Source organism: Dicentrarchus labrax, unplaced genomic scaffold, assembly GCF_905237075.1.
Source record: "Dicentrarchus labrax unplaced genomic scaffold, dlabrax2021, whole genome shotgun sequence".
NCBI classification, from domain to species: Eukaryota; Metazoa; Chordata; class Actinopteri; family Moronidae; genus Dicentrarchus; species Dicentrarchus labrax.
This window is the reverse complement of record NW_026136707.1, coordinates 12,751,464-12,767,227: the sequence shown is the minus strand read 5'-3', so window position 1 is coordinate 12,767,227 and position 15,764 is coordinate 12,751,464. Positions and strand designations below refer to the sequence as shown.

Genomic DNA, 15,764 nt, shown 5'->3' with positions numbered 1-15,764 from the left:
GTCTATGTATCCATCTGTGCATGTGCATGTGTGTGTCAGCATGTGCTCTTTGTGCATCTGTTCATTTACTCTATCTCTGTACATTAGTGTGTGTGTGTGTGTGTGTGTTGTGATTGTGCTCTTGTCTTTTTTAATAATCATGCCTGTGTGTGCGCGGGTGTGTGTGTGTGTGTGTGTGTGTGCATTGGGGTCACCGGTAATTTGAAGTGTGAACGCTTGGTTTCTCCCCAGCATGATGATTTCCTCTGTCAGCAAACTGTGAGCTGGAAAATAGACCCGTATTATGATGAGATTAACTTTAACGGTCAAGGATTCCAGATCTTTCCAACAAAGTCACTGAAGATTAGGACGTTCAATGACGCTTTTCTCTGCTCTGCACTTAAGCTCAGTTCAGTTGAGTCGTCCTATGCTGTTTTGTTTGCTCTGTTGGATTCTCCTTCCCTTTTCCACTCCTCTCTTCTCTGTGTAGATTTTCATTTTGTGTTGCGTTACGGTAGGTGGCAGCTGGGAGAGACAAACAATCAAAAACATAATATATTTAATTCTTGATACTAACAGAAGGATGTATTCCCCAACTGGCTCCAAGCAGGAATATATCCTTCTATGAAGGTTGCATAGTTTGTACAGGTGCACTTTGTTTTTAGCACTTGTAAGTATATTTACTGTAGAATGCCATTCAAATATATACTTACATACATATACCATTAGGTTGTACTTGTATGTCGTGTTGATCTCTTGCAAAGACTCATTTATGTGAAGAAGCACAGCTACTTCTACAGCTTATTGCTCTTGTCACAAACCGGACCATACTGCCATGACGAAAGGAGGGAGACGCACACAACAAAGCCAATTAACAAATTATTTATTAAGGAAAAAAAACTTAAACTAAACTAACAGTAGTATGTGAAATAAGTAGGATCAGTGTTGTAAGTGAGTGGGTTCATGAGTGGAGAAGTGTATGAGTGCTGTGTTGTAATCAGATGCAACAACACAATCAAACCATCAAACCCAAAAACTAGTTAGTTGTCTCAGGGAGGAGAGAGAGAGAGTACTGAGCTCCCAGAGGGTTTTTAAAGGCGCATGGCACACAGGCCTCAGGTGTGTCCAATTTGCTTACGACCCTCTGCCACACCCACTTAAAGTACCTGCACAGAAAACAAGACAAGCCACACAACCAGGAACAGGAAGACAAGGTGGAGTGGGTCGTCACACTCTTCACAGATATAATGTGTTGCAATATGATATTTACTTATACTTGTTACCATTTTTCACTCTTAACAAATTACCCTGACACCCACATCCTTTGTAATAGATAGGGAAATAGCTTTCTCAACACTGTAATTGGTCATTAAATACGGTATGAACTCTACAGACTAATGGAGAATACATTACTTTGTTTTGTTAAATGTGTAATATGTTCATTTTTGAGAAAACCTTCCACAAACTGAATGTAATTCAACTCCCGGGTGTATGAGAGTGAGAGGTTTGCTGCATAATGTTAAGACAACATTTTAATTATTGAACCTGCTCCTCCACGTATCTCTGGTCTGCTCACGCTATTAGAGATGTCAATTTCTTTAACATGTCCTCTAACAACTATGGTATTAAACGTAAGCCACAGATTATTGGAATATGGACACAGCCAGTGGGTTTCATCTTATTATGAGCGAAAGAAAGCGAAGAAAAAAAGAGCTGTATTTGTCTTTTCTTTGCAGATACGGTAGATAAGGAAGATTAAAGACGTCTTGTCCTGACAACTCAGAAAAAAGGCAAGAGAACAATCTGACAAGACTTAACAAAACCCATCGCTGGAAAAGGAGAACTTCAAACAGAATCAAAACCTGCAGACGATGAAGGAGAGATGCAAACACACCACCTCAGGCTCTGACTCTCTGCCTGCATGCCTGCCTGTCTCTCTGTCTCCATACCTGACTGTATGTCAATCTGTCTACCTTTCACGCTACATGTTTTGCAAAGTGGCATCTATCCTGCATCGCTGCTGGAGCAACTGCGGCCAGTTTTTACTCTCATGCTGCAAATTAAAGCTCAGCTGTCATGTTGTCATTAAATACCCGTTTTTCATTCTGGTGCTCCACATTACCCAACAAACGCCACAATTCTCTTCTGCATACTACACAATAAAAAAATATCTTTAAATAGTACTTTGACATTGGATCAGATGTAACAACTGTTAGGTCTGATTAGCATTGGTGTAAGTGTGTGTACGCATAGGTGTGTTTGTGTTTGTGCAACTGACAGTTAGCTGGCAAGCCGTCACAGCACTCTGCTCTTCCATTTCCTATAGACTGATTATTATAGAGCTATTATCTCTCTATCCCCCCCCCCTCTCACACACACACACACACACACACACACACACAAACACACACAACATTGGCAATGTGATAGTGACTGCTGTGTAATACTGTACATCACACTGCAAGCTCTGTCATCACAACCACTTTAATTAGAACTTCAGAGAAGTGTGTGTGTGTCTGTGTTTGTGTGTGTTTGTGCTGTGATTTTCCATCCAGTCTAATCAAACTCGCAGTGAAGTCTGTTGCTGATAGAGGAGATGCAAACTTTTATCTGAGAGGCATCTGATCAGAATGGCCACGTCTATTTAAAAAAAAAAAATGTTTTCTACAAAGCCCACTTTTTTTTATACGGCACTTCAAGCATTCTCTTTTCTTTATGTACCATAAATCTGTAAAAACATTTATTGTACATTCATATTTTGAAGGCAGACTCTTTTAATCATACACTATTAATATGCAGTTTGACATACTGTAAGTAGTTATAGTAATAGGTACATCTGCTTGCTCAAGGGACACTTTCCACATCTGTATGTTGGAGAAGCTAATGAGCAAGTTAGTAATATCACGGCTAACTGGCACACCTGAATCAAACTTACCCATAATTCATTTTATAAGCTGCAGCTGTGTTCACTCTGCTGTGAAAGTGTTTTGTTGAATGTGAAAGACGTCATTTTCAGTCAGTGAGTGAATTAAGTGAGACGTTTTCTCTAAGCTTTCTGTGAGCAAACCTTAAAAATGGCCGACTCCCCGGGGCGTTCACTACCTAATGAACTACCAACTGAGTTTAACGTGAGTAGGCCTCTAGTCTTGTGGTGTATCTAACACTGGAAATTAAAAGTCATAGGATATGGTGCTAAATAAACACAGCAGTTTCAGGACTTAAACCTGAATTTTAAATGTGCTAAAAGAAATGCCAATAAAATAACGTAGCTAGCTTGGCGGCTATAAAGCTACAATAGCAAATGTTGGTTAGGGGCCGGTCTGGTGGCAGAGACAGCTTTCAGGGCCAGTAACCACTACTGTAGGTGGCTAAGTTAGGTCAACTACTGTAGCTGGTGAGCTAACCACTATCACGCTGGCCAGCTGGGAACATGTACTGGTCAACTTATTTCTCTGAGCTGTGTTGTTTACTTTCACTGGGATTATAACAAACAATAGCTGTAATTAGCAATATTGTGACATAAACACCACCTACTGGAACAGAGATGGATGGATAGCTGTAGAGAAGTAAATTATGTTACTGGGATAGTTTAGGTAGTTTCTATGGTTGCTTTGATAACTTTTACAGCTGTGAAATGTGGAATAATCTGTAGCTGTTGTAAATCTAAGCCGACAGCAGCTGTCGTCCTCTGCAAGGAACAAACCTTGTCATCATTCAACCGTCAGGCGGTGATTGTTGTACAGTCGAAACAACAGTCAGAACGACGCTCTGTCTTCAGCCATTGGAGCTATCCACAACTCAGCGGCGAAGCATTGAAGACTTTTGTATTGCTAATCAACAAATTGCTTAGTTAGCTAAGTTATTATGTTAATACATTTTGCGCGACATTTCTTGTCAGAGATAATGCTTGAAGTGCAGTGTATCAAATTTCTTTTCTTGCCCTTTTAAGACACCTAACATCTTCCCCTGCCTTGTTCTGTCTCCAACATCAGAAGCTAGAGCGTAGCCTTACATGTTGCGCTGTGTGTCTGTAATTCCCACCGACAACTGTGTTAATGGATGACAATAGCAGAGAGGAGAGCGCCATATGTCTGAGCCTGGGGCAGCACGGAGAATGGCAGGGCACACAAAGACGAACGGGGGGGGCATGAAGAGGGGTTGATATGGTAGGAAGGGGAGAAGGAAAAAGGGCTGATGGGTGTTTGGGGGGGGGGTAGAGAATCCAGTGACACAGGGAGATGAAGAGGAGGGGAGAGAGAAATGTGAGGTTGAAGGGGGAACAAGAGAGAAAGATGGGGGAAATAGGGGAAAAGAAGAGGCTGTTGGAGTTAAAGACAGAAGGGAGATTTAAACAAATTATAGGAGGAGAAAAACAGAGGAAACAAAGCAAGAGACGAGTAGAAGAGGAGCATTGGAATAAGGGGACAGGATAGGGGTTTTCTTCCGGTCCACCCTGTTTTCTTTTCATCAATACTATTTTCCTTCCTCTTCATCTCCATCTAAATATCAATGATCAAATTGGGATAATTTCAGTGGTGGCCGGCAGAGGTTTTAAGTGGTTAATAGTTGAAACCAATGTGCTTCCTGTCTTGACTGAATTGAGAGAGAGCCGTTTGTACTGATGGTGGGACTCCAGCACTGAACATTATGACTGCTGCTCCACTGCCCATTCCTGTTTTACTGCAGTTTTCAAGAAATTATCACAGATTTACAAAATGTTTTCTTTCTGGTGGTTTCTTTATGTGTCAGTTATATTTTTTCGTAGATATTCCCTTTCAGTTTGTTGTACAATTATTGACTTAAATCTATATATTATATTTTCTGTATTTTGGTTATTATTGCTTTATGTTAAACGTAAACTATTTTCTTTTACCGACAACAACGCATTTATGTTATCTTGATTCTAGTATTGACAATTCAGCTCTATTCTGCTCTTCTCCAGGTTATCAAAACCCAAGCTTAAAAATGTAATTCAATATTGGACAATAACAATATTACAATAGGCTACATAACATGTTTTCTCTCCGTTCAATTATATTAGGTATTGTCAAGTTTTAAGGGCATTGGAGTTTTTGGGGGCCTGCTTCTAAACATCTTTAAATGTGACTTTCAGGATTTGTTTTATGTAAGTTTATTATCACATCACAAATTATGAAACCTAGTCTGAACTAGATTTACATTTGAACGAGGTTATAAAACTATCAGAACTCAAAACTGTCTTGATATTTGAATTCAAGTGCTGATAGGATGCCTTATTCTGAATAACTTTAGATTACAGTTTTGGTCTGTAATGGCTTCTGATCAGAAGTACATCTCATCTCAGTTGCCAGAGCTCCACTTGTAGTGTTCATGAAATCTCAACTTTTCTCTCTTCTTTCATGTCTCTCCTTTCATCTTCCCATCTCCTCCTCTTTCAACTTCCTGTGTTACTCTTGTCCTGCTGCATCCAATCGCACACAAACTCACCCATTCACGTACACTCGTCTTTATCTCTCCAAATTATGGAGTCAACCGATCCATTGACAGGAAGAAGAGAGGGAGCCAACATGTCAAATATCAGACAGGACAGCTTGGATGTAGAAGAGGGGACAAAAGGAGGAGAGGAGAGGAGGGGAGGGCAGGAGAAGAGGAGAGGAGGGGACATCTTATTGAAATGGAAATAGAACAGGCCAATTAAAACATTTCACTGGGAGCTTGTTTGCATCTCCAGCTCAGCTCTCACAGATTATATATACAGCACATTATGGAGTAATGAATATGTATAAATTGAACTCCTCAATTATCACGCCACCACTGGGTCTCAATTAATACAATGTACTTCTCAGTCATAATCTAAATTAATATATTTCTCGCTCATGATGTGAAAGCATTCACCTATTAATCACATCACTCTGAGACTGTTAATTGATCCCACACAGACCTTGTTTATCCATTTAACAATGAGTACAGTATATAGGCTTTTCAATTAGAATGTAAACAAAAAGACTTAATCTTTTTAAAGACACAAATGTATGTGTGGCAACAGGAGCCGCAATAAGTATTAAATACTTATTTTACATTTCTGTAGTGTTAATGATTTAACTCCTTAGTTGTGATATATGTAAATATCTATTTTTTTAATCATTACTGACTGGCAGTGAATATAAATAATGACCTCTGAATGCCTCATTTATTTTATACACCTGGGACTTGACAATAGTTGTACCACTAAACCAACAGATAGTTGCTGCTTAATTATGACAGAAGCTAAAAAATGTTTTTTCGAGCTGTTGTATTCAATAAAACTGGCATGCATAGTATATATGCAAGTTAAATTCCCTGCCATGAGGTATATGTTACTTCTCAATCAAATAAATAAACACTTTAGTGAATTGTAGTTGACCATAAACAAGATGAAAACATTTAGGCAGGGTTAAGTTGCAAAAACATCACAATATGGCAAACTATATACTGCTCTATTCTACCTTTATTAGTTGTGAAAGGTATTTTATTATCTTGTGGAGATAGCTGCGTCACTGATGCTGAAACTAGTTAGGGTCAGTTGTTGATCACAGTGCATGCGTGGAGCTGAGAGACCATACAGTGAATCCTGCCTCAATTTTTAGTTTTTGCATCAGCGTCCCACTAGTATTTTTTTCCACAGAGGGTGCCTTCAGTCTTCCTCAAAAGCTGAACGATGACAAGCTTGGCCCAGGCCTTAAGACATTGCAGGCTCCCACCACTAGTGGCATGAGAAACACTCACCTCAGCCTTTAGTTTAGGCATCCAAGGGCAAGCAGTCTCAGAGGACCTAATTTATTGTCGGGAAAGGAATAGTGTTACTGCATTGTCACTTCAAAGGAAGGAAAAAATGTTGACAAACGTATAATACATAACTAAAGTACTCAGCAAACATTGTCTCTTTTTGTCCTCCTTCTCATGGGTTCTCTGTATGTATGTGTGTGTCCACCAGAGTCCCCTGTCCTTTTGAAACCATGAGTTTCGAGACTCCACAAACATGTCTCTGAAGCTTTATGCAAGGCTGGAATATGCACAAAAGAAGCCAGAAATACTCATGAACTCCTCTCGCCCAGCAGATTCTGCCAGGAGCTCAGCCTTTGAATCAGATGGTCATCTTGCCTTAACGGCAAAAGAAAATGGACCCTTTAAACTTGGGTGAGTGTATGACACAGTCCAGTATTTCACTCACAAGAGAAAACTGTTTGAAGGAGCTGTTTGCCTTTGCAAGACTGACAAAAAAAAATCCTCCATGTGTTAGAACTTGCCCTGGAGCAGGAAATGCCGCTATCTACCTGGTAGTTACCAGTGAGAGAAATCAGCTTTTATTTATATGGCAGATATTTCCTAGTCTCAAAACAGCAACTGAACCTGTAAGTTGTTAACAAAACTCTGGCTCAGTGACATTTTGCACCGTGAGTGAGAAGAACACTTTACTTCCTCTGTCAGATTGACTGTAGCCTTGCAATCAGATAGCAAGTGATTTCTTTTTTTCTTTCTGTTAGCACAGGTTCCTTTGTCTTCCAAGTGGGACATACAGTTAGGACAAGTTTGATGGGATGGATGGCTTGCTGGATAAATGGCTTACACTGTCACCACACAGCAAGGAGGTCCTTTGTTTGAATCCGCTGGGGCATTTCTGTGTAGAGTGGGTTGTGTTTTTTCTTCTGTAGGCTAAAACATGAAGGTCAAGTGGATTTGAGACTCCAAATGTTTCTGTTGGTGTCAATGGCTGTCTGTCAGTCTGTCTGTCTGTCTGTCTCGGCAAACAGTCCAAGGCGTGCCCTACCTTTATACCAGTGTGTGCTGCAATAGGTCCCAGCCTTTGCAATCCTGCATATATATTTCAATCAGGAGAGACCTAAAGAGATGAACTATATTTTATTGAAATGTGCACGATGAAGATGAGAAATGTTAAAATTCTTTGGTGGTATGACCCCCTCGGGAAGTCATATTTAAGGGGGTTTGTGAAGCCGTGATTTCTATAGGATACCCCCCTGGTGGAGACTAGACACTGGTGGTGGTGGTGATGAAGAGAAAGCTGAAGATCTGGATGTGATGAGGAGTGGACTTCTGATGAACTCGGGGTGTGGATGAGGCAGAGGAAGATCGCAAACGATTTTACACTGAAATGACAGCTGAAAGCAGCAGACAGGAAGACAGACCGCAGCAACATGATATGCTGTAATTCTGATTGGTTTAACTGACAGAGTAAATGTCCATAGTCATGTGATTGAGAAGGAGAGCGAAAGAAGGCTTAATAAGATAGTCTTCCTGATTAAACCTTTGCTGAGCTGTATATTGTGATGGATGCATGAATAGACACTGGACTAAGCCACTGTCCTGCGGCTGGAGCATTCCTCCCTACACCTTACAATACATATGATCACTGGCTCGGCTCTTTACACTATACTGCACTTGCCCATAGCCCATTTTTATGCATTCTAACTTTACCCTGAAGCCACAGGTCCCCGTAAAGCAATTGCATAAGATCTTCTTTTATCTCTTCTCTGAGCGCAATAAGCTAAAGTGTTCCTTGACTGCTGAACGTGATGAGGGGTGAAATGGTGGAGTATAAAACAAGTGCTGCATGTATCTAGCATATGAACCTCCCTGCTGTTGCATAATGTGGACATGGCTCTTGCAGCAACTTTATCTATACACTATGTACTGTATGTACTATATAGCATAGTAGTGCCTAGAGCATTGGTTCAGGTCCTGGTCTTCACAAGGCTTGTGTTATAATATAAACACCAGTTTGAAAAATAAACATCGTTAGTACTGGTAGCAGTGGTGATTGAAACTGATGGTTGGCATTAATTATGACAACTTTTATTTGGGACTGCTTGTGAGGAAAAGTGAAAAAAAAAAAAAATGCTTGAATAAACATGTGAAAATGTATGTAATGGCATCTAATCTGAGTCAGTCTTAGAGAAAATAATGCAGCCACGAGTTTCTGGTAGTGCTGAGACCTCTGCTCTCTGTCTCCCACTCTGACAGCATCTTAGATGAATGCTTTCTGCTTTCTGGAGCTGACTTTGTTGTTTTCCCAGGCAGCCATGTGCAACTAGGCTAATGAGTACATTTAGCTGGAAAATGCTGAGGTAACACTTTCATCACACTGTGTGTGTGTGTGTGCGTGCGTGTGTGTGTGTGTGTGTGTGTGTGTGTGTGTGTGTGTGTGTGTGTGTGTGTGTGTGTGTGCGCGCGCACGCAGCCATGGATTTGTGTATGCGTGTGTGTGTGTGTATATCATCTGTTTATTAAGGTCACAGTGAGAGATTGAAGTTTGAGCTGAAAAAACTAATTAGAGACTCATCCTGCTCCTTGCATCACACCTTCCTAGTCACAACCCTCTCTTCCTCCATCCATTCCTCTGTCTCTAACTCACCCCACTCCGTCTTTATCTCTCTTACCTTCCCTCTATCGCGTTCTGACTGCCTCCCACTTTCTAATACTGTCCCTCCCTTGCATCCTTCTTGTCATGTCTCATTTCATTTCCCCCTGAGGTATTCTTTCTTTTCATTTGATCCATCTCTCACCTTTGTTTGTGTTTCAAATGAAAAATCTAAACAGAGTAAGGTGAAAAGAAAAAAAGGGGGGATGATGTGGACATCAGCTGTTTTGACACTGAAGTTGTCTCTGGTGTTGTTGTCTGACAATTGGTCCATGGTTCTCAATAGTTTAAGTAAAGTTAAAGTTCTGTTGCTGCTGGTTAGATTTTGTGTACAATATTAACGGGACAGCAGCTGGACTGAATCTGCAGCTGTTCTTGTCATATAATAACATCATATAGCTTTTTAGCAGAAACGTTTTATTTCTTGAAGATCGACTGTGTCACACTCTGGAATGAGATTTAATTCTCTCCAACCCTGTTTTTAAACCATTGCCTTCATGTTGAAGCCTCACACAAATTATATTTTTGGAGAGTGTCCCTGCAGTAGCTTGAGTGACGGGAGCAGCAGTTTTTGCTCCTCAGCTTAAAGAATAAAAAGAAAGTGTTCTTGAGGCAGTGAGTTTGGCCTGCGTGAGCTTTCCTCTGCCCCTCCGCGTGAGTCATCATGCTGTGGAACTGGGACTGAGATAAATTTGCAAATAGCCAAAATATGAAATATATTTGCTATTGTCCAATCCTCAAACATGACTGGTTACTCCCAGAGGACAAAGGTTTGTTTCAGCTCTTCACTCAGTACACCACTGCACTAATACAGAGAAAGAAAGAGTTGCTTGTTTGTGCACTTTGTGTTGGTAGTCTAATTGTTTAGATTTCTAATCTAGCATTTGGGAGGCCAGTTCCTCACTTGTTCTTGTCCTGGTGGGTCTGCTTCTCTGCTCTGCTGATGCCTGTCTTCTGTGCATCTGTTCACTACTGCAGGAATATTGTTTCTCTCCATCCCTCTGAACTTATAAATTACAAATTACACAAGTTCTAGCAGGGGCGCTGAATGCAACAATATAAGTTTTTGATTTCTCATTTCTCATAATTATACCAGATTTTATCACAAAGAAGAAATTAAATGAAAAAGAGTGTTAATTAAACAAGAAGTTGCTACAAAAACAAGTTGTGAATATAAAACAGTTCAGTTCATATTGAAAATGTGATAATATGAATGATTATCTTAACAGTGGTGTTCACTCAGCTGCAAAGATCAGAGTGATGATGAGGAAACACATTTTGATTTACAGGATAATGAACTATTTAGTATCTTGTTGTGTGTTAAGACAATTCAGAGTGTATATCAATTTCATACTTGTTCATGGTTATTGTATTATGGAAACTAATCCACTACAACATCGTTTACAGATCTCAAACAAAAGCAGAAGTGTTTTGCAAATAGTAGCATCTCTCCACACACTTAATAGTAGGCAATCACCTCCAACAGGGGTTATTGCATTTGCTAGGAGGAAAGCAAACCAATTACAAGGAAGTTTGTGCTCAGCAAACCATGAAAATGCCATATCACATCATGCAAACGGAAGGAACAGATGTTATTTTACCCCAAATGAACCACTTCTTTGGGGAGCACAAATGAGCGTAACTTCACTGCGCTGACCACAAAACATGCTTTAACAAGTCTGTGGAGGTAAAGGAATTGCATTATTGCAGTCAAGAATACAGAGCTGAGGTTCTCTCTGTGAAACGGTACAGGTGTTTCAACAACATGTCAGGTTAAGATACAGACACTATCTAACAGAGCATGTCACGTCACACCCACCCACACAAATGCACACACACACACACACACAAACATGCAGGTATACATAAGTACACACACAAACAAATACACTAAAATTGAGCTTTTTACAACTCTAATTCATCAGTGAAACGCTGCAGTATGTACATCCAAACAGTGCATATGCAGTGGCGGTTAATTCAACAATAATATGCATTATGTAGATTTGTTCCCTCTTTTTCAAACCTTTGCCATGCATAGTTTTTCATTATCCCTACAACAGTTCATTTTGAGAGGCATTTTGAGTGAAAAGCTCGTTTCTCTTTTATTTGGTATAAAAATTACAAGACCAGAGGTGCTGTGAGATGGCAAGAAAAGACATCAATCAGTGTAGCTATGCAAGGATTCCCACATCCGCTATAAAATCAGTTTTATGTTGTTAGTTTTGTCAGCCACTCCCCATCTCCTCTCTCTGCTTTTCCATCTTCTGTCTCCCTCTATTTTCTGCACTGCTCCTCTTTCCTCTCATTTCCACCCCTCTAATCATATACTTGTATCTCTCTTGTGTGCGTTTGAGGAGGAGGGAGGGGCGGCTATAGTAATAAGACCATTAATCACTGAGAATAATTCGCAGAAAAATCAGCCAACCTTGTTGAATTTGACAGCCACCATATTGGATCTGTATGCTGTAACATAATATATGGTCAGATAAGAAGCTTTGAGTGTGACCCATGAGGTTTTTTTTTGCAGGATTCTGCACATTTATGCAAGTCTTTGTCCAAATTTACTGTAATTTTCACCCAAAGCTATTCATTTGTGGTGTTTTTCAAATTCATTGTCCTCTTTTTAGGGCAACAATTGAACAGTCTTGTCTAAGTATAAAAAACTCCCCCACTATTTATTGTTTTACTATGCATCATATTTCCAAGGTGTTCAGATCTTATACTGCATATACATTCTCTTCCATAAACCTAGACTTGACTCAGAGCATCATGGCCGCCAGTTCCATTCTTACAAAAGGAACCATATGGCCACGATAGGGCTGATGCAGCAATTTTAACAGCAGCTTATAAAATCAAAGCCATTCTTCCGTTAAAGTCAGCCCTAATCAATCCTGTAGTCTATAAGTATTGGCCTTCATAAGACCTTTGATCATATGGGAGACTTTATGTGTGTTATTTTGAACCTTAAGGCAGCCCAAGATGTAGAAAGACATATTCCTGATAGTGTCGTTCAGTTTAGCTTGTTCGATAATTTTCTCAACTTTGCACAAAACAAAAAACAAAATCAAACAAAACAAACAAAAAAAAAAAATAATAATAATAATCATTGAAACATCACAGTGCTAATCTAGTCTAATCTTAACTCTTTAAGGAAACATAGTTTGAGGTGTTTTTTGACTAACAGGTGACGTTTAGGCATTAACAGTATAGCAGTGTTACATCACGAATCAAAGTTAAATCATTAAGGTCCTCATTAAGGCTATTTTTCCCAGCCTTGATTAATGTAAAGTGGAACTGCCCTCCGGATGAGAGTTTGTATTGGCAAATTTGCTATTGATTTGCATAATCATAGCAGGGCCCACCCACTGCAACCCTTAGAGGCAGTCGAGCAGATGCTCGTCGTCTACAACAAATGTGTTTAACTACATACAATTATTATTAAGTTATTTAAACATTTTAACCATGCTGGCAGTTTAAAACCTCATGTGGGATATGAAATGAAAAATAAACATTTTCCTATAAACTTTTCTTTTTGCTGCTTTAAACTAAGCGTCAAGTCACATATTGTTTCAAAGGGCTTTTTTTTCTCTGGTCGGTACCCACATGAGTGCCGTTTTAATGAACTTGGTTCCCAAATGGAAACGTTTCAAAAACCCTTGTGTAGGGGATTAATAATTTTGGAGAAGGGAGCTATAATAATAAGAATGGAATCAGTCTGGAAAGTGTGTGTGCCCGTGGTTGGGTATGTGTTGTACCAAATGTGTCACTAAGAGCATGCTGCTATGCATTTTGCATTCAGCCATGTCTGTGTCTGCATGTGTATGCGTGTGTGTTCGTGTCCCGGTGTGTGTGTGTGTGTGCCTGTCTGCTACGCACCACCAATAATATTGTTGTTGCTGTGGAAAGGGCAATGTCACGCATGTATACAGGCGTACACACACACACCCACACAGTGCAGTAATGTTACACATGAAGGGTGTCAGTAATGGGATTCTGGTCAGGCCAGTGTGACCATGCTGTACTGAGCTAAGGTCATTGATACCATATCAGGAGCCGAGAGAGGAAGAGAGAGAGAGAGAGAGAGAGAGAGAGAGAGAGACAATTTGGGGGAGGAGGAGGCACAAGTGGACGAGTGAGAGAGGAAAACAAAGACACACTGGCAGGAAATAGCTGTGAACGCGGGAAGGATGAGGGGGGAATAAAAGAAAGAAGGAATTTTTTTGAAAAAATTGTCATTTAGCTTTTAGTTGTGTTGGTTTGCTGGTGCGATCTAGTTTCCATACATCAAGCACTGCAGCCCTTGGGTGTCATCCATTACACACATTTTTCTTTTTCTCCTCTTTTGTTCTCCGTTTCATCCTCTCTACTTGTTTCTTATCTGTACAACTCCTCCCCTTTCCTGACTTTATTCACACCCTTGTCTCTCCTTGGCTCCTAACCTGTTCCAACACTCCTCTCCTCTCCTCTCCTCTCCTCTCCTCTCCTCTCCTCTCCTCTCCTCTCCTCTCCTCTCCTCTCACACCTCCTTAGACAGGGCTATTTTCTGCCTGTCAGGCAGTTTGCAGACAAGCACTGTTTTCTACCCTGCTGAGACTCTTTTCATTGTGCCTGTCTGCGCACACATACTGTACAAGTGGCCATTTGATTCATGTTTGCATTTGTGTCTATGACTGTGCATTCATGTGTGTGTGTGAGACAGAAACGCAGCTTATTTCATAAGTGGCCATTTGCTTCCTGTGCCTGTATACCTGCATGTGTGTGTGCGCATATGTGTGTGTGTGTATGTGTATGTGTATGCGTGTGTGTGTGTGTGTGTGTGTGTGTGTGTGTGTGTGTGTGTGTGTGTGTGTGTGTGTGTGTGTGTTCTCCTGTTGTGACAGGGTTGAAATCCAAGCTGACATCCCCTTCTCCCTGCAACAGCATATGCCCCTCAGCAAGACCACTGGGAGACTACAGAGAGAGAGAAAGAGGGAGGGAGATGGAGAAGGAGGGGAGGGCAAAAATAGAGAGGAAAGGAGGGGAGACAATGGGCAATGGGTGGCAAGAGAGAGGAGGATGGAAAGAGAGATGTGATAGAAGGAGAGAGAAGATGAAAAATAGCCAAAGAGGAAGAGAGAGGAATAGGAAGAGAGCCATGAACTGAGACCAAGACAGAGGGAGAGAAAGCACCCCCACTGCGTTCCTTTTCAGTCCTGCTAGCGTTGGCATGTGTTAAATGTAAAGCTGCTGGCTGACTCACCATGCTACCAGCTCATAGTCAGCACTCTCTACTGCTCTTGTCTGACAGAGAGACAGAGGGAGAGAGGAAGGCTACCAGCTTAGATTCAACACTGTCTAGTTCAATGACGGAGGGAGAGAAAACAGAGGGTGAGGCCACGAGTAAATTCACACACTTTTTGAAGGGTGTGTGGCACTATTACATTATAGAACTCTTATATCCACATTTGCTTCTGGCAGACAAGACCTATATGATATGAAATAGGTTGTTTTGGAGCATTTGAACAAATGAACAATGTTGCCATTTTTTTCTTGCAATGAAAAAAGTCTCATTTATGTGCTGGAGCTTCGCTTCTCTTACTGGTCACTGAACCACTATTGTCAGCTCACTAGTAATCTACAGCATGTAACTTTTTTGGTAAAAAATAAAAACGTTGAAACATCAAGTTGGTAACTTGATTAGCTTGATAACTCTGTAGCAGATGGCAGGTTGCAAACATTATAGCGCTTATATTCTTTCCATTGGGTGATCTGTTGCCATTAGCAATCCATAAACTGTTGCATCCACTGCTTTGTCAGATAGTTGTTGTAATTGTTGTTTCTGATATGAGATTTTATTTAGTTTTTATGTGATCAGCTTATTATAACACTAGCTGATTGAGGCTGTTTCTTGAGGTGTGTTTCGAATACAACAGTGGTTTCCAAGGCGCACAAAAGGGCTAGTCAAACATCTCAAGGCACACCTATAATCTGAGTAAAATAGCCTGTATAACATGTATTATCACTCTTATCACTCTGTAACCATTTATTTTATTTAATAATGTCAAATGTCTCAAGTTTGATTACAAGAACTACATGCATATTACTCTAACAAAACAATTCAAGAATGAATTTGAAACTTAGTAAAATTACATCAAAGCAGCATGGTAAGGTCTTTCCATTTACTATACCAACTACAGTCCCAGTGATGGTTTACATCAGTGGAAACAGGCTATAGTCATACAATACAAAAATTAATTTTATTTTGATTGTCTTAAATTGGATAGATTACTATTCTAGGATCGTGCCTCATCATACTCAAACACAGATTAAATTAATAACGCCTTTGAGTGACTCACATTTCTCGTGGGCATGTTTGGAGTATCATAATAAAAGTCCCTGTGAAAGAAAGAGA

General features: G+C 40.3%; 1 long non-coding RNA gene across 1 annotated transcript in view; it reads left to right on the top strand.

The window, feature by feature from the left end:
* LOC127367027 (uncharacterized) overlaps positions 1-2,010 on the top strand; it is a 43,616-nt gene extending 41,606 nt beyond the window's left edge. Inside the window, exon 3 of the long non-coding RNA XR_007885427.1 lies at positions 1,716-2,010. This is a non-coding gene — a long non-coding RNA (uncharacterized LOC127367027). The remainder of the gene's footprint in view (positions 1-1,715) is intronic.
* The last annotated feature ends 13,754 nt before the right edge of the window (positions 2,011-15,764 follow it).